The sequence below is a fragment of the Microcebus murinus genome, unplaced genomic scaffold (genome assembly GCF_040939455.1).
Source record: "Microcebus murinus isolate Inina unplaced genomic scaffold, M.murinus_Inina_mat1.0 scaf046_hap2_Mmur4.0, whole genome shotgun sequence".
Classification (NCBI taxonomy): domain Eukaryota; kingdom Metazoa; phylum Chordata; class Mammalia; order Primates; family Cheirogaleidae; genus Microcebus; species Microcebus murinus.
The window spans coordinates 46,978-71,578 of NW_027438992.1; the positions used below are offsets into that span (position 1 = coordinate 46,978).

Sequence of the window (24,601 nt, forward strand, 5' to 3'; positions counted from 1 at the left end):
TTGTGCCCTGACTCTAACCCTAACCCTTACCCAGCCCCGTCTCCTCCTCGGCCCCTGCCTGACTGACTCCTTCCCGCCCGGCCTGTCACCTGTCACCGTCCTCTGCCCCTGCCTGACACGCTCCTCCCCGCCCGGGCCGTCACCGTCCTCGGCCCCTGCCTGACGGGGCTCCTCCGTCGCCTGGGCCTTCCAAGGGCTTGGTGTGGACGCTGGTTCCAGGACGCCCTCCCAGGAACCCGGTAGCAGGGCGGCCGCAGCGTCTCGCGCCACCCAACCGTCCGCCGGCCGGCGGCCGTCGCTAAGTGGCCTGCGGGGGACGTGCCCCCACTGTGGGGCGGGCGCCCAGCCTGGTGTCTTCTCTGAGGCCCCGTGGCTGCTTTTCCCCCCCCGCAAGGGGAGAGCCGCGGAGGTGGGGACCGCCTCCTCGTGGGGACGTACACCCAGCTCTCCACGTCGGATTCCGGGGCTCTCTGTCCTGCCAGATGGCCCAGCTGGCCTGCGGGTCCTTAGAGTGGCAAAAACATCCGAAAACTGAGATTGAGGGTCCGGTGGTTGTCTGCACTTTTGTGCTGGGCACCTCAGGGAGGCCCGGGGCTGGCTGGACAACGCGGTCTGCTGGGCGGGGGGCGGGGGTTTGGAGGAGCAACTGATGCCCTTTGCACTTTGGGTAGCAAGTGTCTGAGGTGTCTCTGAGCCCTGCGCCATGTCGGGGGTGGGGGTGGGAGGTCGGGGGGGGGTGGAGGAGCAGGAGGAGGAGGAGGAGGAGGAGGTGGGAAGGGCCGTGGCCTGCAGTCGTGTTCCCGGGGTGGCTTCTTCCACAGGCTGCTTGGCCTGGGCTCCCTGCACCTGGGCCTTTGGAGGACTGGCCCTGTGCTTGCCAACGCTTCCCCTGCAGGGACCCAGAGCTGGGAGGTTGCATCTCTCAGCCCTGGGTCGGGCAGAGCCCCAGCGGGCCATGCCCACAACCTCTCTCAGCACGGGTCCCCCAGAAGGCTCCTTTGGGACCAGGATTCTCTTGCGGGTGACTCTTTAAGGTCTGGCCCCTGGATGGAGGGGCACCAGGAGTAGAGGAGCAGGAAGGGGAAGGGGGTGGCCGTGCGAGGGGACACTTTCAGGCCAAGTCCCAGCTTCAGCCTGATCCTCCTGGGAACCCCGGGGTGTACGTCACACCTCCTGGTTGTCCCGCTCTGAGACAAGGAGCCGGGCTTCGCATTCCCCCAGCAGCCAGTCGTGGGCTGAGGACACCTGGGGCGTTGGGAACTCCCTGGCTTCTCCTTGGCTTAACATCTGGAGCTGCTGGGGAATCGTGCCGCCACACACACCCGAGTGCAGGTGTCTTCTGCACAGACTGCGGGCCTCGCTCTTCTGAATGCCGCTAGCTCGCCACCCACCCACGGGTGAACCTGGTCAGGGTACTTTCTCTCGGGGGCAGACTCTGATCCTGGCGGGCTACCGGTGTCTCTGTTTGCTCGTTTCTTTCTTCCATTTCGGGAAAGGCTTCCTTACTGGGTGTGGAAATCTCCTATGCCTTTCCTCGCCTATTCTGTCAGCTTTAAAATTCTCTTTCAGTTGCCACCCTCACAGATGGATTAGGAAACTCTTTCCGGTGCACTCATTAGTGAAATGACCTCAATGAAGCTGGAATCCAATATCTAATCGCCGATTTTTAGCGAGTCCACACGCCAGGGGGGTCGGGGTCCAATGCAGCCCCGGCCAGGCCCAGGCCCCTTGGACTGGGCCACAGGAGGACACAGAGGAGGGTCCCGGCCCCCACGGTCGCGTTGCCGGCAGTTCTCCAAGGGCTTGGGCGTTTTCCAGAGGTAGGAGATGGAGGGGACTGATTTCTTCAGCGCCCCACTAACCACGCCACCCCACCCATGGGACACATCCCTAGAGAGAGAGAGAGACGCCCCATACACTCGCTCCCCTCCCCCATGCGCTGTGCCCCAGCCCGGGCCCGGGGGAATAGGCGGCAGCCCACCCACAGGGTGGGGGGCGCAGCTGAAAGGGGTTGTCGGGGAGGGCGGCCCCTGCCTGGGGTCAAAGGGCGGGCGACCCGCGCGTGCCCAATCGGCGGCGGCGGCGGCGGCGGCCACGAGCTGGGGGTGGGCCAGGCGAGGAGAGGAAGGGGGCTGGAAGGTCTCCACCTTGGCGAGTCCAGCCGTGGAGGCGCATCTTGTGTGAGTGTGAGTGAGTGAGTGTGAGTGTGAGTGTGTGTGTGTGTGTGTGTGTGTGTATAGAGAGACAGCCCCCCACCCCGGCCCGCCGCTCCCTGCCCGCCCCGCCCCACCCCGCCTGTCACCCCCGTCCCTCGGAGCCCGCCGGACCCGGCCGGTGAACTCAACAGGCCCGCCCGGTGCGGGTCAGCGCCGGCGCGGGGCCTGGGGCGGGAGGAGGCGGCGGGAAAGCGCAGAGAGGCTCGGCTTCTTGAGCGGGGCAGGGGCGCCCTCCGCCGTCTAGGGCCACACCACCCTGAACGCGCCCGATCTCGTCTGGTCTCGGAAGCTAAGCAGGGTCGGGCCTGGTTAGTACTTGGATGGGAGACCGCCTGGGAATACCGGGTGCCGTAGGCTTCTTTTTTTTTTTTTTTTTTTTTTGTTTTGCCTCTTGTTCTGTCCCCTCTCTGGGAGCGAGGCGGCGGCCCGGGGCGGGGGTCACCCCCACCCTCAGCGCCCGCCGCGGTGCCTGGCGCCCCAGCCCGCACCGTGGGGCCTCCTCTTGTCCCAAGCCGCGACACCGCCGTCACGCGGCAGCATGCGTGGCTTCTGGACTGTCAGGTCTCAGACCAAAGGTCTGCTCCGTGGGAACCGACACGCTGGAGGAAACCTTGAGAGTCTGAGAGGGGAGGGAGTTCCAGAAGAAGGCCAGGATGTCATTTTGAGGGAGTATGTGACCAGAACTCGTCCCGTTGCTTTTGGGGTTCTATGGGCTACACGTAGGAATCTTTGGTGGTGGCACCTGATGTTGGGGGATCCGGAGTCACACCCAGACCTGCCCCACAGGCCTCCTTTTACTTTTCTCTTCGGATTCATTATGTTTAAAAAGTGTCTCTTATCTCTATGATTGCATTTTCTTTTCTCTCTCTTTTCAAGCAGATGATGGGAGTCCAAGTATTAAGGTGACATGTGTTGCCCGTGCCCCCCTCCCCCCTGTGTTCTTATTCATTAACCTCTGATGTTGTTCCAGCGTATTGTGGGGGTACCAATGTTAAGGTCGGGTACGTTGCCCTCTCCCAGCCTCCCCCCTCGGGTCAGAGCCTCAAGTGCGCCCATCCCCCAGTCGGTGCGCACCCACCCCATTCCTAATGGAGGTGTATGCCCATCCCCTCCCCCCACCCGCCCGACACCCACCCGATGAAGGTGATTCCTCTGTGTCCACTTGGGTGTCCGTCGGTTCGTACCCATTTGCTGGTGAGCGCGAGCACGTGGTGCTCGTGTGTCCATTCTTGGGCTACCTGGCTTACTGGAACGGGTTCCAGCTCTGGCCAGGAGAACCACGAGAGGTGCCCTCTCACCGCTGCTCCTCCTAGCTGAATAGCACTCCGTGGTGTCCACGCGCCACATTTCATTTACGCACTCGTGGGTCGATGGGCACTCGGGTCGCTTCCAGGTCTTTGCGATTGTGACTTGTGCCCTGACTCTAACCCTAACCCTTACCCAGCCCCGTCTCCTCCTCGGCCCCTGCCTGACTGACTCCTTCCCGCCCGGCCTGTCACCTGTCACCGTCCTCTGCCCCTGCCTGACACGCTCCTCCCCGCCCGGGCCGTCACCGTCCTCGGCCCCTGCCTGACGGGGCTCCTCCGTCGCCTGGGCCTTCCAAGGGCTTGGTGTGGACGCTGGTTCCAGGACGCCCTCCCAGGAACCCGGTAGCAGGGCGGCCGCAGCGTCTCGCGCCACCCAACCGTCCGCCGGCCGGCGGCCGTCGCTAAGTGGCCTGCGGGGGACGTGCCCCACTGTGGGGCGGGCGCCCAGCCTGGTGTCTTCTCTGAGGCCCCGTGGCTGCTTTTCCCCCCCCGCAAGGGGAGAGCCGCGGAGGTGGGGACCGCCTCCTCGTGGGGACGTACACCCAGCTCTCCACGTCGGATTCCGGGGCTCTCTGTCCTGCCAGATGGCCCAGCTGGCCTGCGGGTCCTTAGAGTGGCAAAAACATCCGAAAACTGAGATTGAGGGTCCGGTGGTTGTCTGCACTTTTGTGCTGGGCACCTCAGGGAGGCCCGGGGCTGGCTGGACAACGCGGTCTGCTGGGCGGGGGGGGGGGTTTGGAGGAGCAACTGATGCCCTTTGCACTTTGGGTAGCAAGTGTCTGAGGTGTCTCTGAGCCCTGCGCCATGTCGGGGGTGGGGGTGGGAGGTCGGGGGGGGTGGAGGAGCAGGAGGAGGAGGAGGAGGAGGAGGTGGGAAGGGCCGTGGCCTGCAGTCGTGTTCCCGGGGTGGCTTCTTCCACAGGCTGCTTGGCCTGGGCTCCCTGCACCTGGGCCTTTGGAGGACTGGCCCTGTGCTTGCCAACGCTTCCCCTGCAGGGACCCAGAGCTGGGAGGTTGCATCTCTCAGCCCTGGGTCGGGCAGAGCCCCAGCGGGCCATGCCCACAACCTCTCTCAGCACGGGTCCCCCAGAAGGCTCCTTTGGGACCAGGATTCTCTTGCGGGTGACTCTTTAAGGTCTGGCCCCTGGATGGAGGGGCACCAGGAGTAGAGGAGCAGGAAGGGGAAGGGGGTGGCCGTGCGAGGGGACACTTTCAGGCCAAGTCCCAGCTTCAGCCTGATCCTCCTGGGAACCCCGGGGTGTACGTCACACCTCCTGGTTGTCCCGCTCTGAGACAAGGAGCCGGGCTTCGCATTCCCCCAGCAGCCAGTCGTGGGCTGAGGACACCTGGGGCGTTGGGAACTCCCTGGCTTCTCCTTGGCTTAACATCTGGAGCTGCTGGGGAATCGTGCCGCCACACACACCCGAGTGCAGGTGTCTTCTGCACAGACTGCGGGCCTCGCTCTTCTGAATGCCGCTAGCTCGCCACCCACCCACGGGTGAACCTGGTCAGGGTACTTTCTCTCGGGGGCAGACTCTGATCCTGGCGGGCTACCGGTGTCTCTGTTTGCTCGTTTCTTTCTTCCATTTCGGGAAAGGCTTCCTTACTGGGTGTGGAAATCTCCTATGCCTTTCCTCGCCTATTCTGTCAGCTTTAAAATTCTCTTTCAGTTGCCACCCTCACAGATGGATTAGGAAACTCTTTCCGGTGCACTCATTAGTGAAATGACCTCAATGAAGCTGGAATCCAATATCTAATCGCCGATTTTTAGCGAGTCCACACGCCAGGGGGGTCGGGGTCCAATGCAGCCCCGGCCAGGCCCAGGCCCCTTGGACTGGGCCACAGGAGGACACAGAGGAGGGTCCCGGCCCCCACGGTCGCGTTGCCGGCAGTTCTCCAAGGGCTTGGGCGTTTTCCAGAGGTAGGAGATGGAGGGGACTGATTTCTTCAGCGCCCCACTAACCACGCCACCCCACCCATGGGACACATCCCTAGAGAGAGAGAGAGACGCCCCATACACTCGCTCCCCTCCCCCATGCGCTGTGCCCCAGCCCGGGCCCGGGGGAATAGGCGGCAGCCCACCCACAGGGTGGGGGGCGCAGCTGAAAGGGGTTGTCGGGGAGGGCGGCCCCTGCCTGGGGTCAAAGGGCGGGCGACCCGCGCGTGCCCAATCGGCGGCGGCGGCGGCGGCGGCCACGAGCTGGGGGTGGGCCAGGCGAGGAGAGGAAGGGGGCTGGAAGGTCTCCACCTTGGCGAGTCCAGCCGTGGAGGCGCATCTTGTGTGAGTGTGAGTGAGTGAGTGTGAGTGTGAGTGTGTGTGTGTGTGTGTGTGTGTGTATAGAGAGACAGCCCCCCACCCCGGCCCGCCGCTCCCTGCCCGCCCCGCCCCACCCCGCCTGTCACCCCCGTCCCTCGGAGCCCGCCGGACCCGGCCGGTGAACTCAACAGGCCCGCCCGGTGCGGGTCAGCGCCGGCGCGGGGCCTGGGGCGGGAGGAGGCGGCGGGAAAGCGCAGAGAGGCTCGGCTTCTTGAGCGGGGCAGGGGCGCCCTCCGCCGTCTAGGGCCACACCACCCTGAACGCGCCCGATCTCGTCTGGTCTCGGAAGCTAAGCAGGGTCGGGCCTGGTTAGTACTTGGATGGGAGACCGCCTGGGAATACCGGGTGCCGTAGGCTTCTTTTTTTTTTTTTTTTTTTTTTGTTTTGCCTCTTGTTCTGTCCCCTCTCTGGGAGCGAGGCGGCGGCCCGGGGCGGGGGTCACCCCCACCCTCAGCGCCCGCCGCGGTGCCTGGCGCCCCAGCCCGCACCGTGGGGCCTCCTCTTGTCCCAAGCCGCGACACCGCCGTCACGCGGCAGCATGCGTGGCTTCTGGACTGTCAGGTCTCAGACCAAAGGTCTGCTCCGTGGGAACCGACACGCTGGAGGAAACCTTGAGAGTCTGAGAGGGGAGGGAGTTCCAGAAGAAGGCCAGGATGTCATTTTGAGGGAGTATGTGACCAGAACTCGTCCCGTTGCTTTTGGGGTTCTATGGGCTACACGTAGGAATCTTTGGTGGTGGCACCTGATGTTGGGGGATCCGGAGTCACACCCAGACCTGCCCCACAGGCCTCCTTTTACTTTTCTCTTCGGATTCATTATGTTTAAAAAGTGTCTCTTATCTCTATGATTGCATTTTCTTTTCTCTCTCTTTTCAAGCAGATGATGGGAGTCCAAGTATTAAGGTGACATGTGTTGCCCGTGCCCCCCTCCCCCCTGTGTTCTTATTCATTAACCTCTGATGTTGTTCCAGCGTATTGTGGGGGTACCAATGTTAAGGTCGGGTACGTTGCCCTCTCCCAGCCTCCCCCCTCGGGTCAGAGCCTCAAGTGCGCCCATCCCCCAGTCGGTGCGCACCCACCCCATTCCTAATGGAGGTGTATGCCCATCCCCTCCCCCCACCCGCCCGACACCCACCCGATGAAGGTGATTCCTCTGTGTCCACTTGGGTGTCCGTCGGTTCGTACCCATTTGCTGGTGAGCGCGAGCACGTGGTGCTCGTGTGTCCATTCTTGGGCTACCTGGCTTACTGGAACGGGTTCCAGCTCTGGCCAGGAGAACCACGAGAGGTGCCCTCTCACCGCTGCTCCTCCTAGCTGAATAGCACTCCGTGGTGTCCACGCGCCACATTTCATTTACGCACTCGTGGGTCGATGGGCACTCGGGTCGCTTCCAGGTCTTTGCGATTGTGACTTGTGCCCTGACTCTAACCCTAACCCTTACCCAGCCCCGTCTCCTCCTCGGCCCCTGCCTGACTGACTCCTTCCCGCCCGGCCTGTCACCTGTCACCGTCCTCTGCCCCTGCCTGACACGCTCCTCCCCGCCCGGGCCGTCACCGTCCTCGGCCCCTGCCTGACGGGGCTCCTCCGTCGCCTGGGCCTTCCAAGGGCTTGGTGTGGACGCTGGTTCCAGGACGCCCTCCCAGGAACCCGGTAGCAGGGCGGCCGCAGCGTCTCGCGCCACCCAACCGTCCGCCGGCCGGCGGCCGTCGCTAAGTGGCCTGCGGGGGACGTGCCCCACTGTGGGGCGGGCGCCCAGCCTGGTGTCTTCTCTGAGGCCCCGTGGCTGCTTTTCCCCCCCCGCAAGGGGAGAGCCGCGGAGGTGGGGACCGCCTCCTCGTGGGGACGTACACCCAGCTCTCCACGTCGGATTCCGGGGCTCTCTGTCCTGCCAGATGGCCCAGCTGGCCTGCGGGTCCTTAGAGTGGCAAAAACATCCGAAAACTGAGATTGAGGGTCCGGTGGTTGTCTGCACTTTTGTGCTGGGCACCTCAGGGAGGCCCGGGGCTGGCTGGACAACGCGGTCTGCTGGGCGGGGGGGGGGGGTTTGGAGGAGCAACTGATGCCCTTTGCACTTTGGGTAGCAAGTGTCTGAGGTGTCTCTGAGCCCTGCGCCATGTCGGGGGTGGGGGTGGGAGGTCGGGGGGGGTGGAGGAGCAGGAGGAGGAGGAGGAGGAGGAGGTGGGAAGGGCCGTGGCCTGCAGTCGTGTTCCCGGGGTGGCTTCTTCCACAGGCTGCTTGGCCTGGGCTCCCTGCACCTGGGCCTTTGGAGGACTGGCCCTGTGCTTGCCAACGCTTCCCCTGCAGGGACCCAGAGCTGGGAGGTTGCATCTCTCAGCCCTGGGTCGGGCAGAGCCCCAGCGGGCCATGCCCACAACCTCTCTCAGCACGGGTCCCCCAGAAGGCTCCTTTGGGACCAGGATTCTCTTGCGGGTGACTCTTTAAGGTCTGGCCCCTGGATGGAGGGGCACCAGGAGTAGAGGAGCAGGAAGGGGAAGGGGGTGGCCGTGCGAGGGGACACTTTCAGGCCAAGTCCCAGCTTCAGCCTGATCCTCCTGGGAACCCCGGGGTGTACGTCACACCTCCTGGTTGTCCCGCTCTGAGACAAGGAGCCGGGCTTCGCATTCCCCCAGCAGCCAGTCGTGGGCTGAGGACACCTGGGGCGTTGGGAACTCCCTGGCTTCTCCTTGGCTTAACATCTGGAGCTGCTGGGGAATCGTGCCGCCACACACACCCGAGTGCAGGTGTCTTCTGCACAGACTGCGGGCCTCGCTCTTCTGAATGCCGCTAGCTCGCCACCCACCCACGGGTGAACCTGGTCAGGGTACTTTCTCTCGGGGGCAGACTCTGATCCTGGCGGGCTACCGGTGTCTCTGTTTGCTCGTTTCTTTCTTCCATTTCGGGAAAGGCTTCCTTACTGGGTGTGGAAATCTCCTATGCCTTTCCTCGCCTATTCTGTCAGCTTTAAAATTCTCTTTCAGTTGCCACCCTCACAGATGGATTAGGAAACTCTTTCCGGTGCACTCATTAGTGAAATGACCTCAATGAAGCTGGAATCCAATATCTAATCGCCGATTTTTAGCGAGTCCACACGCCAGGGGGGTCGGGGTCCAATGCAGCCCCGGCCAGGCCCAGGCCCCTTGGACTGGGCCACAGGAGGACACAGAGGAGGGTCCCGGCCCCCACGGTCGCGTTGCCGGCAGTTCTCCAAGGGCTTGGGCGTTTTCCAGAGGTAGGAGATGGAGGGGACTGATTTCTTCAGCGCCCCACTAACCACGCCACCCCACCCATGGGACACATCCCTAGAGAGAGAGAGAGACGCCCCATACACTCGCTCCCCTCCCCCATGCGCTGTGCCCCAGCCCGGGCCCGGGGGAATAGGCGGCAGCCCACCCACAGGGTGGGGGGCGCAGCTGAAAGGGGTTGTCGGGGAGGGCGGCCCCTGCCTGGGGTCAAAGGGCGGGCGACCCGCGCGTGCCCAATCGGCGGCGGCGGCGGCGGCGGCCACGAGCTGGGGGTGGGCCAGGCGAGGAGAGGAAGGGGGCTGGAAGGTCTCCACCTTGGCGAGTCCAGCCGTGGAGGCGCATCTTGTGTGAGTGTGAGTGAGTGAGTGTGAGTGTGAGTGTGTGTGTGTGTGTGTGTGTGTGTATAGAGAGACAGCCCCCCACCCCGGCCCGCCGCTCCCTGCCCGCCCCGCCCCACCCCGCCTGTCACCCCCGTCCCTCGGAGCCCGCCGGACCCGGCCGGTGAACTCAACAGGCCCGCCCGGTGCGGGTCAGCGCCGGCGCGGGGCCTGGGGCGGGAGGAGGCGGCGGGAAAGCGCAGAGAGGCTCGGCTTCTTGAGCGGGGCAGGGGCGCCCTCCGCCGTCTAGGGCCACACCACCCTGAACGCGCCCGATCTCGTCTGGTCTCGGAAGCTAAGCAGGGTCGGGCCTGGTTAGTACTTGGATGGGAGACCGCCTGGGAATACCGGGTGCCGTAGGCTTCTTTTTTTTTTTTTTTTTTTTTTGTTTTGCCTCTTGTTCTGTCCCCTCTCTGGGAGCGAGGCGGCGGCCCGGGGCGGGGGTCACCCCCACCCTCAGCGCCCGCCGCGGTGCCTGGCGCCCCAGCCCGCACCGTGGGGCCTCCTCTTGTCCCAAGCCGCGACACCGCCGTCACGCGGCAGCATGCGTGGCTTCTGGACTGTCAGGTCTCAGACCAAAGGTCTGCTCCGTGGGAACCGACACGCTGGAGGAAACCTTGAGAGTCTGAGAGGGGAGGGAGTTCCAGAAGAAGGCCAGGATGTCATTTTGAGGGAGTATGTGACCAGAACTCGTCCCGTTGCTTTTGGGGTTCTATGGGCTACACGTAGGAATCTTTGGTGGTGGCACCTGATGTTGGGGGATCCGGAGTCACACCCAGACCTGCCCCACAGGCCTCCTTTTACTTTTCTCTTCGGATTCATTATGTTTAAAAAGTGTCTCTTATCTCTATGATTGCATTTTCTTTTCTCTCTCTTTTCAAGCAGATGATGGGAGTCCAAGTATTAAGGTGACATGTGTTGCCCGTGCCCCCCTCCCCCCTGTGTTCTTATTCATTAACCTCTGATGTTGTTCCAGCGTATTGTGGGGGTACCAATGTTAAGGTCGGGTACGTTGCCCTCTCCCAGCCTCCCCCCTCGGGTCAGAGCCTCAAGTGCGCCCATCCCCCAGTCGGTGCGCACCCACCCCATTCCTAATGGAGGTGTATGCCCATCCCCTCCCCCCACCCGCCCGACACCCACCCGATGAAGGTGATTCCTCTGTGTCCACTTGGGTGTCCGTCGGTTCGTACCCATTTGCTGGTGAGCGCGAGCACGTGGTGCTCGTGTGTCCATTCTTGGGCTACCTGGCTTACTGGAACGGGTTCCAGCTCTGGCCAGGAGAACCACGAGAGGTGCCCTCTCACCGCTGCTCCTCCTAGCTGAATAGCACTCCGTGGTGTCCACGCGCCACATTTCATTTACGCACTCGTGGGTCGATGGGCACTCGGGTCGCTTCCAGGTCTTTGCGATTGTGACTTGTGCCCTGACTCTAACCCTAACCCTTACCCAGCCCCGTCTCCTCCTCGGCCCCTGCCTGACTGACTCCTTCCCGCCCGGCCTGTCACCTGTCACCGTCCTCTGCCCCTGCCTGACACGCTCCTCCCCGCCCGGGCCGTCACCGTCCTCGGCCCCTGCCTGACGGGGCTCCTCCGTCGCCTGGGCCTTCCAAGGGCTTGGTGTGGACGCTGGTTCCAGGACGCCCTCCCAGGAACCCGGTAGCAGGGCGGCCGCAGCGTCTCGCGCCACCCAACCGTCCGCCGGCCGGCGGCCGTCGCTAAGTGGCCTGCGGGGGACGTGCCCCACTGTGGGGCGGGCGCCCAGCCTGGTGTCTTCTCTGAGGCCCCGTGGCTGCTTTTCCCCCCCCGCAAGGGGAGAGACGCGGAGGTGGGGACCGCCTCCTCGTGGGGACGTACACCCAGCTCTCCACGTCGGATTCCGGGGCTCTCTGTCCTGCCAGATGGCCCAGCTGGCCTGCGGGTCCTTAGAGTGGCAAAAACATCCGAAAACTGAGATTGAGGGTCCGGTGGTTGTCTGCACTTTTGTGCTGGGCACCTCAGGGAGGCCCGGGGCTGGCTGGACAACGCGGTCTGCTGGGCGGGGGGGGGGGGTTTGGAGGAGCAACTGATGCCCTTTGCACTTTGGGTAGCAAGTGTCTGAGGTGTCTCTGAGCCCTGCGCCATGTCGGGGGTGGGGGTGGGAGGTCGGGGGGGGTGGAGGAGCAGGAGGAGGAGGAGGAGGAGGAGGTGGGAAGGGCCGTGGCCTGCAGTCGTGTTCCCGGGGTGGCTTCTTCCACAGGCTGCTTGGCCTGGGCTCCCTGCACCTGGGCCTTTGGAGGACTGGCCCTGTGCTTGCCAACGCTTCCCCTGCAGGGACCCAGAGCTGGGAGGTTGCATCTCTCAGCCCTGGGTCGGGCAGAGCCCCAGCGGGCCATGCCCACAACCTCTCTCAGCACGGGTCCCCCAGAAGGCTCCTTTGGGACCAGGATTCTCTTGCGGGTGACTCTTTAAGGTCTGGCCCCTGGATGGAGGGGCACCAGGAGTAGAGGAGCAGGAAGGGGAAGGGGGTGGCCGTGCGAGGGGACACTTTCAGGCCAAGTCCCAGCTTCAGCCTGATCCTCCTGGGAACCCCGGGGTGTACGTCACACCTCCTGGTTGTCCCGCTCTGAGACAAGGAGCCGGGCTTCGCATTCCCCCAGCAGCCAGTCGTGGGCTGAGGACACCTGGGGCGTTGGGAACTCCCTGGCTTCTCCTTGGCTTAACATCTGGAGCTGCTGGGGAATCGTGCCGCCACACACACCCGAGTGCAGGTGTCTTCTGCACAGACTGCGGGCCTCGCTCTTCTGAATGCCGCTAGCTCGCCACCCACCCACGGGTGAACCTGGTCAGGGTACTTTCTCTCGGGGGCAGACTCTGATCCTGGCGGGCTACCGGTGTCTCTGTTTGCTCGTTTCTTTCTTCCATTTCGGGAAAGGCTTCCTTACTGGGTGTGGAAATCTCCTATGCCTTTCCTCGCCTATTCTGTCAGCTTTAAAATTCTCTTTCAGTTGCCACCCTCACAGATGGATTAGGAAACTCTTTCCGGTGCACTCATTAGTGAAATGACCTCAATGAAGCTGGAATCCAATATCTAATCGCCGATTTTTAGCGAGTCCACACGCCAGGGGGGTCGGGGTCCAATGCAGCCCCGGCCAGGCCCAGGCCCCTTGGACTGGGCCACAGGAGGACACAGAGGAGGGTCCCGGCCCCCACGGTCGCGTTGCCGGCAGTTCTCCAAGGGCTTGGGCGTTTTCCAGAGGTAGGAGATGGAGGGGACTGATTTCTTCAGCGCCCCACTAACCACGCCACCCCACCCATGGGACACATCCCTAGAGAGAGAGAGAGACGCCCCATACACTCGCTCCCCTCCCCCATGCGCTGTGCCCCAGCCCGGGCCCGGGGGAATAGGCGGCAGCCCACCCACAGGGTGGGGGGCGCAGCTGAAAGGGGTTGTCGGGGAGGGCGGCCCCTGCCTGGGGTCAAAGGGTGGGCGACCCGCGCGTGCCCAATCGGCGGCGGCGGCGGCGGCGGCGGCCACGAGCTGGGGGTGGGCCAGGCGAGGAGAGGAAGGGGGCTGGAAGGTCTCCACCTTGGCGAGTCCAGCCGTGGAGGCGCATCTTGTGTGAGTGTGAGTGAGTGAGTGTGAGTGTGAGTGTGTGTGTGTGTGTGTGTGTGTGTATAGAGAGACAGCCCCCCACCCCGGCCCGCCGCTCCCTGCCCGCCCCGCCCCACCCCGCCTGTCACCCCCGTCCCTCGGAGCCCGCCGGACCCGGCCGGTGAACTCAACAGGCCCGCCCGGTGCGGGTCAGCGCCGGCGCGGGGCCTGGGGCGGGAGGAGGCGGCGGGAAAGCGCAGAGAGGCTCGGCTTCTTGAGCGGGGCAGGGGCGCCCTCCGCCGTCTAGGGCCACACCACCCTGAACGCGCCCGATCTCGTCTGGTCTCGGAAGCTAAGCAGGGTCGGGCCTGGTTAGTACTTGGATGGGAGACCGCCTGGGAATACCGGGTGCCGTAGGCTTCTTTTTTTTTTTTTTTTTTTTTTGTTTTGCCTCTTGTTCTGTCCCCTCTCTGGGAGCGAGGCGGCGGCCCGGGGCGGGGGTCACCCCCACCCTCAGCGCCCGCCGCGGTGCCTGGCGCCCCAGCCCGCACCGTGGGGCCTCCTCTTGTCCCAAGCCGCGACACCGCCGTCACGCGGCAGCATGCGTGGCTTCTGGACTGTCAGGTCTCAGACCAAAGGTCTGCTCCGTGGGAACCGACACGCTGGAGGAAACCTTGAGAGTCTGAGAGGGGAGGGAGTTCCAGAAGAAGGCCAGGATGTCATTTTGAGGGAGTATGTGACCAGAACTCGTCCCGTTGCTTTTGGGGTTCTATGGGCTACACGTAGGAATCTTTGGTGGTGGCACCTGATGTTGGGGGATCCGGAGTCACACCCAGACCTGCCCCACAGGCCTCCTTTTACTTTTCTCTTCGGATTCATTATGTTTAAAAAGTGTCTCTTATCTCTATGATTGCATTTTCTTTTCTCTCTCTTTTCAAGCAGATGATGGGAGTCCAAGTATTAAGGTGACATGTGTTGCCCGTGCCCCCCTCCCCCCTGTGTTCTTATTCATTAACCTCTGATGTTGTTCCAGCGTATTGTGGGGGTACCAATGTTAAGGTCGGGTACGTTGCCCTCTCCCAGCCTCCCCCCTCGGGTCAGAGCCTCAAGTGCGCCCATCCCCCAGTCGGTGCGCACCCACCCCATTCCTAATGGAGGTGTATGCCCATCCCCTCCCCCCACCCGCCCGACACCCACCCGATGAAGGTGATTCCTCTGTGTCCACTTGGGTGTCCGTCGGTTCGTACCCATTTGCTGGTGAGCGCGAGCACGTGGTGCTCGTGTGTCCATTCTTGGGCTACCTGGCTTACTGGAACGGGTTCCAGCTCTGGCCAGGAGAACCACGAGAGGTGCCCTCTCACCGCTGCTCCTCCTAGCTGAATAGCACTCCGTGGTGTCCACGCGCCACATTTCATTTACGCACTCGTGGGTCGATGGGCACTCGGGTCGCTTCCAGGTCTTTGCGATTGTGACTTGTGCCCTGACTCTAACCCTAACCCTTACCCAGCCCCGTCTCCTCCTCGGCCCCTGCCTGACTGACTCCTTCCCGCCCGGCCTGTCACCTGTCACCGTCCTCTGCCCCTGCCTGACACGCTCCTCCCCGCCCGGGCCGTCACCGTCCTCGGCCCCTGCCTGACGGGGCTCCTCCGTCGCCTGGGCCTTCCAAGGGCTTGGTGTGGACGCTGGTTCCAGGACGCCCTCCCAGGAACCCGGTAGCAGGGCGGCCGCAGCGTCTCGCGCCACCCAACCGTCCGCCGGCCGGCGGCCGTCGCTAAGTGGCCTGCGGGGGACGTGCCCCACTGTGGGGCGGGCGCCCAGCCTGGTGTCTTCTCTGAGGCCCCGTGGCTGCTTTTCCCCCCCCGCAAGGGGAGAGCCGCGGAGGTGGGGACCGCCTCCTCGTGGGGACGTACACCCAGCTCTCCACGTCGGATTCCGGGGCTCTCTGTCCTGCCAGATGGCCCAGCTGGCCTGCGGGTCCTTAGAGTGGCAAAAACATCCGAAAACTGAGATTGAGGGTCCGGTGGTTGTCTGCACTTTTGTGCTGGGCACCTCAGGGAGGCCCGGGGCTGGCTGGACAACGCGGTCTGCTGGGCGGGGGGGGGGGGTTTGGAGGAGCAACTGATGCCCTTTGCACTTTGGGTAGCAAGTGTCTGAGGTGTCTCTGAGCCCTGCGCCATGTCGGGGGTGGGGGTGGGAGGTCGGGGGGGGTGGAGGAGCAGGAGGAGGAGGAGGAGGTGGGAAGGGCCGTGGCCTGCAGTCGTGTTCCCGGGGTGGCTTCTTCCACAGGCTGCTTGGCCTGGGCTCCCTGCACCTGGGCCTTTGGAGGACTGGCCCTGTGCTTGCCAACGCTTCCCCTGCAGGGACCCAGAGCTGGGAGGTTGCATCTCTCAGCCCTGGGTCGGGCAGAGCCCCAGCGGGCCATGCCCACAACCTCTCTCAGCACGGGTCCCCCAGAAGGCTCCTTTGGGACCAGGATTCTCTTGCGGGTGACTCTTTAAGGTCTGGCCCCTGGATGGAGGGGCACCAGGAGTAGAGGAGCAGGAAGGGGAAGGGGGTGGCCGTGCGAGGGGACACTTTCAGGCCAAGTCCCAGCTTCAGCCTGATCCTCCTGGGAACCCCGGGGTGTACGTCACACCTCCTGGTTGTCCCGCTCTGAGACAAGGAGCCGGGCTTCGCATTCCCCCAGCAGCCAGTCGTGGGCTGAGGACACCTGGGGCGTTGGGAACTCCCTGGCTTCTCCTTGGCTTAACATCTGGAGCTGCTGGGGAATCGTGCCGCCACACACACCCGAGTGCAGGTGTCTTCTGCACAGACTGCGGGCCTCGCTCTTCTGAATGCCGCTAGCTCGCCACCCACCCACGGGTGAACCTGGTCAGGGTACTTTCTCTCGGGGGCAGACTCTGATCCTGGCGGGCTACCGGTGTCTCTGTTTGCTCGTTTCTTTCTTCCATTTCGGGAAAGGCTTCCTTACTGGGTGTGGAAATCTCCTATGCCTTTCCTCGCCTATTCTGTCAGCTTTAAAATTCTCTTTCAGTTGCCACCCTCACAGATGGATTAGGAAACTCTTTCCGGTGCACTCATTAGTGAAATGACCTCAATGAAGCTGGAATCCAATATCTAATCGCCGATTTTTAGCGAGTCCACACGCCAGGGGGGTCGGGGTCCAATGCAGCCCCGGCCAGGCCCAGGCCCCTTGGACTGGGCCACAGGAGGACACAGAGGAGGGTCCCGGCCCCCACGGTCGCGTTGCCGGCAGTTCTCCAAGGGCTTGGGCGTTTTCCAGAGGTAGGAGATGGAGGGGACTGATTTCTTCAGCGCCCCACTAACCACGCCACCCCACCCATGGGACACATCCCTAGAGAGAGAGAGAGACGCCCCATACACTCGCTCCCCTCCCCCATGCGCTGTGCCCCAGCCCGGGCCCGGGGGAATAGGCGGCAGCCCACCCACAGGGTGGGGGGCGCAGCTGAAAGGGGTTGTCGGGGAGGGCGGCCCCTGCCTGGGGTCAAAGGGCGGGCGACCCGCGCGTGCCCAATCGGCGGCGGCGGCGGCGGCGGCGGCCACGAGCTGGGGGTGGGCCAGGCGAGGAGAGGAAGGGGGCTGGAAGGTCTCCACCTTGGCGAGTCCAGCCGTGGAGGCGCATCTTGTGTGAGTGTGAGTGAGTGAGTGTGAGTGTGAGTGTGTGTGTGTGTGTGTGTGTGTGTATAGAGAGACAGCCCCCCACCCCGGCCCGCCGCTCCCTGCCCGCCCCGCCCCACCCCGCCTGTCACCCCCGTCCCTCGGAGCCCGCCGGACCCGGCCGGTGAACTCAACAGGCCCGCCCGGTGCGGGTCAGCGCCGGCGCGGGGCCTGGGGCGGGAGGAGGCGGCGGGAAAGCGCAGAGAGGCTCGGCTTCTTGAGCGGGGCAGGGGCGCCCTCCGCCGTCTAGGGCCACACCACCCTGAACGCGCCCGATCTCGTCTGGTCTCGGAAGCTAAGCAGGGTCGGGCCTGGTTAGTACTTGGATGGGAGACCGCCTGGGAATACCGGGTGCCGTAGGCTTCTTTTTTTTTTTTTTTTTTTTTTGTTTTGCCTCTTGTTCTGTCCCCTCTCTGGGAGCGAGGCGGCGGCCCGGGGCGGGGGTCACCCCCACCCTCAGCGCCCGCCGCGGTGCCTGGCGCCCCAGCCCGCACCGTGGGGCCTCCTCTTGTCCCAAGCCGCGACACCGCCGTCACGCGGCAGCATGCGTGGCTTCTGGACTGTCAGGTCTCAGACCAAAGGTCTGCTCCGTGGGAACCGACACGCTGGAGGAAACCTTGAGAGTCTGAGAGGGGAGGGAGTTCCAGAAGAAGGCCAGGATGTCATTTTGAGGGAGTATGTGACCAGAACTCGTCCCGTTGCTTTTGGGGTTCTATGGGCTACACGTAGGAATCTTTGGTGGTGGCACCTGATGTTGGGGGATCCGGAGTCACACCCAGACCTGCCCCACAGGCCTCCTTTTACTTTTCTCTTCGGATTCATTATGTTTAAAAAGTGTCTCTTATCTCTATGATTGCATTTTCTTTTCTCTCTCTTTTCAAGCAGATGATGGGAGTCCAAGTATTAAGGTGACATGTGTTGCCCGTGCCCCCCTCCCCCCTGTGTTCTTATTCATTAACCTCTGATGTTGTTCCAGCGTATTGTGGGGGTACCAATGTTAAGGTCGGGTACGTTGCCCTCTCCCAGCCTCCCCCCTCGGGTCAGAGCCTCAAGTGCGCCCATCCCCCAGTCGGTGCGCACCCACCCCATTCCTAATGGAGGTGTATGCCCATCCCCTCCCCCCACCCGCCCGACACCCACCCGATGAAGGTGATTCCTCTGTGTCCACTTGGGTGTCCGTCGGTTCGTACCCATTTGCTGGTGAGCGCGAGCACGTGGTGCTCGTGTGTCCATTCTTGGGCTACCTGGCTTACTGGAACGGGTTCCAGCTCTGGCCAGGAGAACCACGAGAGGTGCCCTCTCACCGCTGCTCCTCCTAGCTGAATAGCACTCCGTGGTGTCCACGCGCCACATTTCATTTACGCACTCGTGGGTCGATGGGCACTCGGGTCGCTTCCAGGTCTTTGCGATTGTGACTTGTGCCCTGACTCTAACCCTAACCCTTACCCAGCCCCGTCTCCTCCTCGGCCCCTGCCTGACTGACTCCTTCCCGCCCGGCCTGTCACCTGTCACCGTCCTCTGCCCCTGCCTGACACGCTCCTCCCCGCCCGGGCCGTCACCGTCCTCGGCCCCTGCCTGACGGGGCTCCTCCGTCGCCTGGGCCTTCCAAGGGCTTGGTGTGGACGCTGGTTCCAGGACGCCCTCCCAGGAACCCGGTAGCAGGGCGGCCGCAGCGTCTCGCGCCACCCAACCGTCCGCCGGCCGGCGGCCGTCGCTAAGTGGCCTGCGGGGGACGTGCCCCACTGTGGGGCGGGCGCCCAGCCTGGTGTCTTCTCTGAGGCCCCGTGGCTGCTTTTCCCCCCCCGCAAGGGGAGAGCCGCGGAGGTGGGGACCGCCTCCTCGTGGGGACGTACACCCAGCTCTCCACGTCGGATTCCGGGGCTCTCTGTCCTGCCAGATGGCCCAGCTGGCCTGCGGGTCCTTAGAGTGGCAAAAACATCCGAAAACTGAGATTGAGGGTCCGGTGGTTGTCTGCACTTTTGTGCTGGGCACCTCAGGGAGGCCCGGGGCTGGCTGGACAACGCGGTCTGCTGGGCGGGGGGGGGGGGTTTGGAGGAGCAACTGATGCCCTTTGCACTTTGGGTAGCAAGTGTCTGAGGTGTCTCTGAGCCCTGCGCCATGTCGGGGGTGGGGGTGGGAGGTCGGGGGGGGGTGGAGGAGCAGGAGGAGGAGGAGGAGGAGGAGGTGGGAAGGGCCGTGGCCTGCAGTCGTGTTCCCGGGGTGGCTTCTTCCACAGGCTGCTTGGCCTGGGCTCCCTGCACCTGGGCCTTTGGAGGACTGGCCCTGTGCTTGCCAACGCTTCCCCTGCAGGGACCCAGAGCTGGGAGGTTGCATCTCTCAGCCCTGGGTCGGGCAGAGCCCCAGCGGGCCATGCCCACAACCTCTCTCAGCACGGGTCCCCCAGAAGGCTCCTTTGGGACCAGGATTCTCTTGCGGGTGACTCTTTAAGGTCTGGCCCCTGGATGGAGGGGCACCAGGAGTAGAGGAGCAGGAAGGGGAAGGGGGTGGCCGTGCGAGGGGACACTTTCAGGCCAAGTCCCAGCTTCAGCCTGATCCTCCTGGGAACCCCGGGGTGTACGTCACACCTCCTGGTTGTCCCGCTCTGAGACAAGGAGCCGGGCTTCGCATTCCCCCAGCAGCCAGTCGTGGGCTGAGGACACCTGGGGCGTTGGGAACTCCCTGGCTTCTCCTTGGCTTAACATCTGGAGCTGCTGGGGAATCGTGCCGCCACACACACCCGAGTGCAGGTGTCTTCTGCACAGACTGCGGGCCTCGCTCTTCTGAATGCCGCTAGCTCGCCACCCACCCACGGGTGAACCTGGTCAGGGTACTTTCTCTCGGGGGCAGACTCTGATCCTGGCGGGCTACCGGTGTCTCTGTTTGCTCGTTTCTTTCTTCCATTTCGGGAAAGGCTTCCTTACTGGGTGTGGAAATCTCCTATGCCTTTCCTCGCCTATTCTGTCAGCTTTAAAATTCTCTTTCAGTTGCCACCCTCACAGATGGATTAGGAAACTCTTTCCGGTGCACTCATTAGTGAAATGACCTCAATGAAGCTGGAATCCAATATCTAATCGCCGATTTTTAGCGAGTCCACACGCCAGGGGGGTCGGGGTCCAATGCAGCCCCGGCCAGGCCCAGGCCCCTTGGACTGGGCCACAGGAGGACACAGAGGAGGGTCCCGGCCCCCACGGTCGCGTTGCCGGCAGTTCTCCAAGGGCTTGGGCGTTTTCCAGAGGTAGGAGATGGAGGGGACTGATTTCTTCAGCGCCCCACTAACCACGCCACCCCACCCATGGGACACATCCCTAGAGAGAGAGAGAGACGCCCCATACACTCGCTCCCCTCCCCCATGCGCTGTGCCCCAGCCCGGGCCCGGGGGAATAGGCGGCAGCCCACCCACAGGGTGGGGGGCGCAGCTGAAAGGGGTTGTCGGGGAGGGCGGCCCCTGCCTGGGGTCAAAGGGCGGGCGACCCGCGCGTGCCCAATCGGCGGCGGCGGCGGCGGCGGCGGCCACGAGCTGGGGGTGGGCCAGGCGAGGAGAGGAAGGGGGCTGGAAGGTCTCCACCTTGGCGAGTCCAGCCGTGGAGGCGCATCTTGTGTGAGTGTGAGTGAGTGAGTGTGAGTGTGAGTGTGTGTGTGTGTGTGTGTGTGTGTATAGAGAGACAGCCCCCCACCCCGGCCCGCCGCTCCCTGCCCGCCCCGCCCCACCCCGCCTGTCACCCCCGTCCCTCGGAGCCCGCCGGACCCGGCCGGTGAACTCAACAGGCCCGCCCGGTGCGGGTCAGCGCCGGCGCGGGGCCTGGGGCGGGAGGAGGCGGCGGGAAAGCGCAGAGAGGCTCGGCTTCTTGAGCGGGGCAGGGGCGCCCTCCGCCGTCTAGGGCCACACCACCCTGAACGCGCCCGATCTCGTCTGGTCTCGGAAGCTAAGCAGGGTCGGGCCTGGTTAGTACTTGGATGGGAGACCGCCTGGGAATACCGGGTGCCGTAGGCTTCTTTTTTTTTTTTTTTTTTTTTTGTTTTGCCTCTTGTTCTGTCCCCTCTCTGGGAGCGAGGCGGCGGCCCGGGGCGGGGGTCACCCCCACCCTCAGCGCCCGCCGCGGTGCCTGGCGCCCCAGCCCGCACCGTGGGGCCTCCTCTTGTCCCAAGCCGCGACACCGCCGTCACGCGGCAGCATGCGTGGCTTCTGGACTGTCAGGTCTCAGACCAAAGGTCTGCTCCGTGGGAACCGACACGCTGGAGGAAACCTTGAGAGTCTGAGAGGGGAGGGAGTTCCAGAAGAAGGCCAGGATGTCATTTTGAGGGAGTATGTGACCAGAACTCGTCCCGTTGCTTTTGGGGTTCTATGGGCTACACGTAGGAATCTTTGGTGGTGGCACCTGATGTTGGGGGATCCGGAGTCACACCCAGACCTGCCCCACAGGCCTCCTTTTACTTTTCTCTTCGGATTCATTATGTTTAAAAAGTGTCTCTTATCTCTATGATTGCATTTTCTTTTCTCTCTCTTTTCAAGCAGATGATGGGAGTCCAAGTATTAAGGTGACATGTGTTGCCCGTGCCCCCCTCCCCCCTGTGTTCTTATTCATTAACCTCTGATGTTGTTCCAGCGTATTGTGGGGGTACCAATGTTAAGGTCGGGTACGTTGCCCTCTCCCAGCCTCCCCCCTCGGGTCAGAGCCTCAAGTGCGCCCATCCCCCAGTCGGTGCGCACCCACCCCATTCCTAATGGAGGTGTATGCCCATCCCCTCCCCCCACCCGCCCGACACCCACCCGATGAAGGTGATTCCTCTGTGTCCACTTGGGTGTCCGTCGGTTCGTACCCATTTGCTGGTGAGCGCGAGCACGTGGTGCTCGTGTGTCCATTCTTGGGCTACCTGGCTTACTGGAACGGGTTCCAGCTCTGGCCAGGAGAACCACGAGAGGTGCCCTCTCACCGCTGCTCCTCCTAGCTGAATAGCACTCCGTGGTGTCCACGCGCCACATTTCATTTACGCACTCGTGGGTCGATGGGCACTCGGGTCGCTTCCAGGTCTTTGCGATTGTGACTTGTGCCCTGACTCTAACCCTAACCCTTACCCAGCCCCGTCTCCTCCTCGGCCCCTGCCTGACTGACTCCTTCCCGCCCGGCCTGTCACCTGTCACCGTCCTCTGCCCCTGCCTGACACGCTCCTCCCCGCCCGGGCCGTCACCGTCCTCGGCCCCTGCCTGACGGGGCTCCTCCGTCGCCTGGGCCTTCCAAGGGCTTGGTGTGGACGCTGGTTCCAGGACGCCCTCCCAGGAACCCGGTAGCAGGGCGGCCGCAGCGTCTCGCGCCACCCAACCGTCCGCCGGCCGGCGGCCGTCGCTAAGTGGCCTGCGGGGGACGTGCCCCCACTGTGGGGCGGGCGCCCAGCCTGGTGTCTTCTCTGAGGCCCCGTGGCTGCTTTTCCCCCCCCGCAAGGGGAGAGCCGCGGAGGTGGGGACCGCCTCCTCGTGGGGACGTACACCCAGCTCTCCACGTCGGATTCCGGGGCTCTCTGTCCTGCCAGATGGCCCAGCTGGCCTGCGGGTCCTTAGAGTGGCAAAAACATCCGAAAACTGAGATTGAGGGTCCGGTGGTTGTCTGCACTTTTGTGCTGGGCACCTCAGGGAGGCCCGGGGCTGGCTGGACAACGCGGTCTGCTGGGCGGGGGGGGGGGGTTTGGAGGAGCAACTGATGCCCTTTGCACTTTGGGTAGCAAGTGTCTGAGGTGTCTCTGAGCCCTGCGCCATGTCGGGGGTGGGGGTGGGAGGTCGGGGGGGGTGGAGGAGCAGGAGGAGGAGGAGGAGGTGGGAAGGGCCGTGGCCTGCAGTCGTGTTCCCGGGGTGGCTTCTTCCACAGGCTGCTTGGCCTGGGCTCCCTGCACCTGGGCCTTTGGAGGACTGGCCCTGTGCTTGCCAACGCTTCCCCTGCAGGGACCCAGAGCTGGGAGGTTGCATCTCTCAGCCCTGGGTCGGGCAGAGCCCCAGCGGGCCATGCCCACAACCTCTCTCAGCACGGGTCCCCCAGAAGGCTCCTTTGGGACCAGGATTCTCTTGCGGGTGACTCTTTAAGGTCTGGCCCCTGGATGGAGGGGCACCAGGAGTAGAGGAGCAGGAAGGGGAAGGGGGTGGCCGTGCGAGGGGACACTTTCAGGCCAAGTCCCAGCTTCAGCCTGATCCTCCTGGGAACCCCGGGGTGTACGTCACACCTCCTGGTTGTCCCGCTCTGAGACAAGGAGCCGGGCTTCGCATTCCCCCAGCAGCCAGTCGTGGGCTGAGGACACCTGGGGCGTTGGGAACTCCCTGGCTTCTCCTTGGCTTAACATCTGGAGCTGCTGGGGAATCGTGCCGCCACACACACCCGAGTGCAGGTGTCTTCTGCACAGACTGCGGGCCTCGCTCTTCTGAATGCCGCTAGCTCGCCACCCACCCACGGGTGAACCTGGTCAGGGTACTTTCTCTCGGGGGCAGACTCTGATCCTGGCGGGCTACCGGTGTCTCTGTTTGCTCGTTTCTTTCTTCCATTTCGGGAAAGGCTTCCTTACTGGGTGTGGAAATCTCCTATGCCTTTCCTCGCCTATTCTGTCAGCTTTAAAATTCTCTTTCAGTTGCCACCCTCACAGATGGATTAGGAAACTCTTTCCGGTGCACTCATTAGTGAAATGACCTCAATGAAGCTGGAATCCAATATCTAATCGCCGATTTTTAGCGAGTCCACACGCCAGGGGGGTCGGGGTCCAATGCAGCCCCGGCCAGGCCCAGGCCCCTTGGACTGGGCCACAGGAGGACACAGAGGAGGGTCCCGGCCCCCACGGTCGCGTTGCCGGCAGTTCTCCAAGGGCTTGGGCGTTTTCCAGAGGTAGGAGATGGAGGGGACTGATTTCTTCAGCGCCCCACTAACCACGCCACCCCACCCATGGGACACATCCCTAGAGAGAGAGAGAGACGCCCCATACACTCGCTCCCCTCCCCCATGCGCTGTGCCCCAGCCCGGGCCCGGGGGAATAGGCGGCAGCCCACCCACAGGGTGGGGGGCGCAGCTGAAAGGGGTTGTCGGGGAGGGCGGCCCCTGCCTGGGGTCAAAGGGCGGGCGACCCGCGCGTGCGCAATCGGCGGCGGCGGCGGGGGCGGCCACGAGCTGGGGGTGGGCCAGGCGAGGAGAGGAAGGGGGCTGGAAGGTCTCCACCTTGGCGAGTCCAGCCGTGGAGGCGCATCTTGTGTGAGTGTGAGTGAGTGAGTGTGAGTGTGAGTGTGTGTGTGTGTGTGTGTGTGTGTATAGAGAGACAGCCCCCCACCCCGGCCCGCCGCTCCCTGCCCGCCCCGCCCCACCCCGCCTGTCACCCCCGTCCCTCGGAGCCCGCCGGACCCGGCCGGTGAACTCAACAGGCCCGCCCGGTGCGGGTCAGCGCCGGCGCGGGGCCTGGGGCGGGAGGAGGCGGCGGGAAAGCGCAGAGAGGCTCGGCTTCTTGAGCGGGGCAGGGGCGCCCTCCGCCGTCTAGGGCCACACCACCCTGAACGCGCCCGATCTCGTCTGGTCTCGGAAGCTAAGCAGGGTCGGGCCTGGTTAGTACTTGGATGGGAGACCGCCTGGGAATACCGGGTGCCGTAGGCTTCTTCTTTTTTTTTTTTTTTTTTTGTTTTGCCTCTTGTTCTGTCCCCTCTCTGGGAGCGAGGCGGCGGCCCGGGGCGGGGGTCACCCCCACCCTCAGCGCCCGCCGCGGTGCCTGGCGCCCCAGCCCGCACCGTGGGGCCTCCTCTTGTCCCAAGCCGCGACACCGCCGTCACGCGGCAGCATGCGTGGCTTCTGGACTGTCAGGTCTCAGACCAAAGGTCTGCTCCGTGGGAACCGACACGCTGGAGGAAACCTTGAGAGTCTGAGAGGGGAGGGAGTTCCAGAA

General features: G+C 63.9%; 7 non-coding genes across 7 annotated transcripts; all 7 read left to right on the forward strand.

The window, feature by feature from the left end:
• The first annotated feature begins 2,454 nt into the window (after positions 1–2,454).
• LOC142868879 (5S ribosomal RNA) lies at positions 2,455–2,573 on the forward strand. The gene has a single exon (XR_012917738.1). It is a non-coding gene; the product is annotated as a 5S ribosomal RNA (ribosomal RNA).
• Positions 2,574–6,077: 3,504 nt separating this feature from the next.
• LOC142868880 (5S ribosomal RNA) lies at positions 6,078–6,196 on the forward strand. The gene has a single exon (XR_012917739.1). It is a non-coding gene; the product is annotated as a 5S ribosomal RNA (ribosomal RNA).
• Positions 6,197–9,701: 3,505 nt separating this feature from the next.
• On the forward strand, positions 9,702–9,820 carry LOC142868881 (5S ribosomal RNA). Its single transcript, XR_012917740.1, has one exon. It is a non-coding gene; the product is annotated as a 5S ribosomal RNA (ribosomal RNA).
• Positions 9,821–13,328: 3,508 nt separating this feature from the next.
• On the forward strand, positions 13,329–13,447 carry LOC142868882 (5S ribosomal RNA). Its single transcript, XR_012917741.1, has one exon. It is a non-coding gene; the product is annotated as a 5S ribosomal RNA (ribosomal RNA).
• A 3,502-nt stretch (positions 13,448–16,949) lies between these two features.
• On the forward strand, positions 16,950–17,068 carry LOC142868884 (5S ribosomal RNA). The gene has a single exon (XR_012917743.1). It is a non-coding gene; the product is annotated as a 5S ribosomal RNA (ribosomal RNA).
• A 3,509-nt stretch (positions 17,069–20,577) lies between these two features.
• On the forward strand, positions 20,578–20,696 carry LOC142868885 (5S ribosomal RNA). The gene has a single exon (XR_012917744.1). It is a non-coding gene; the product is annotated as a 5S ribosomal RNA (ribosomal RNA).
• A 3,500-nt stretch (positions 20,697–24,196) lies between these two features.
• LOC142868886 (5S ribosomal RNA) lies at positions 24,197–24,315 on the forward strand. The gene has a single exon (XR_012917745.1). It is a non-coding gene; the product is annotated as a 5S ribosomal RNA (ribosomal RNA).
• Positions 24,316–24,601: the final 286 nt, after the last annotated feature.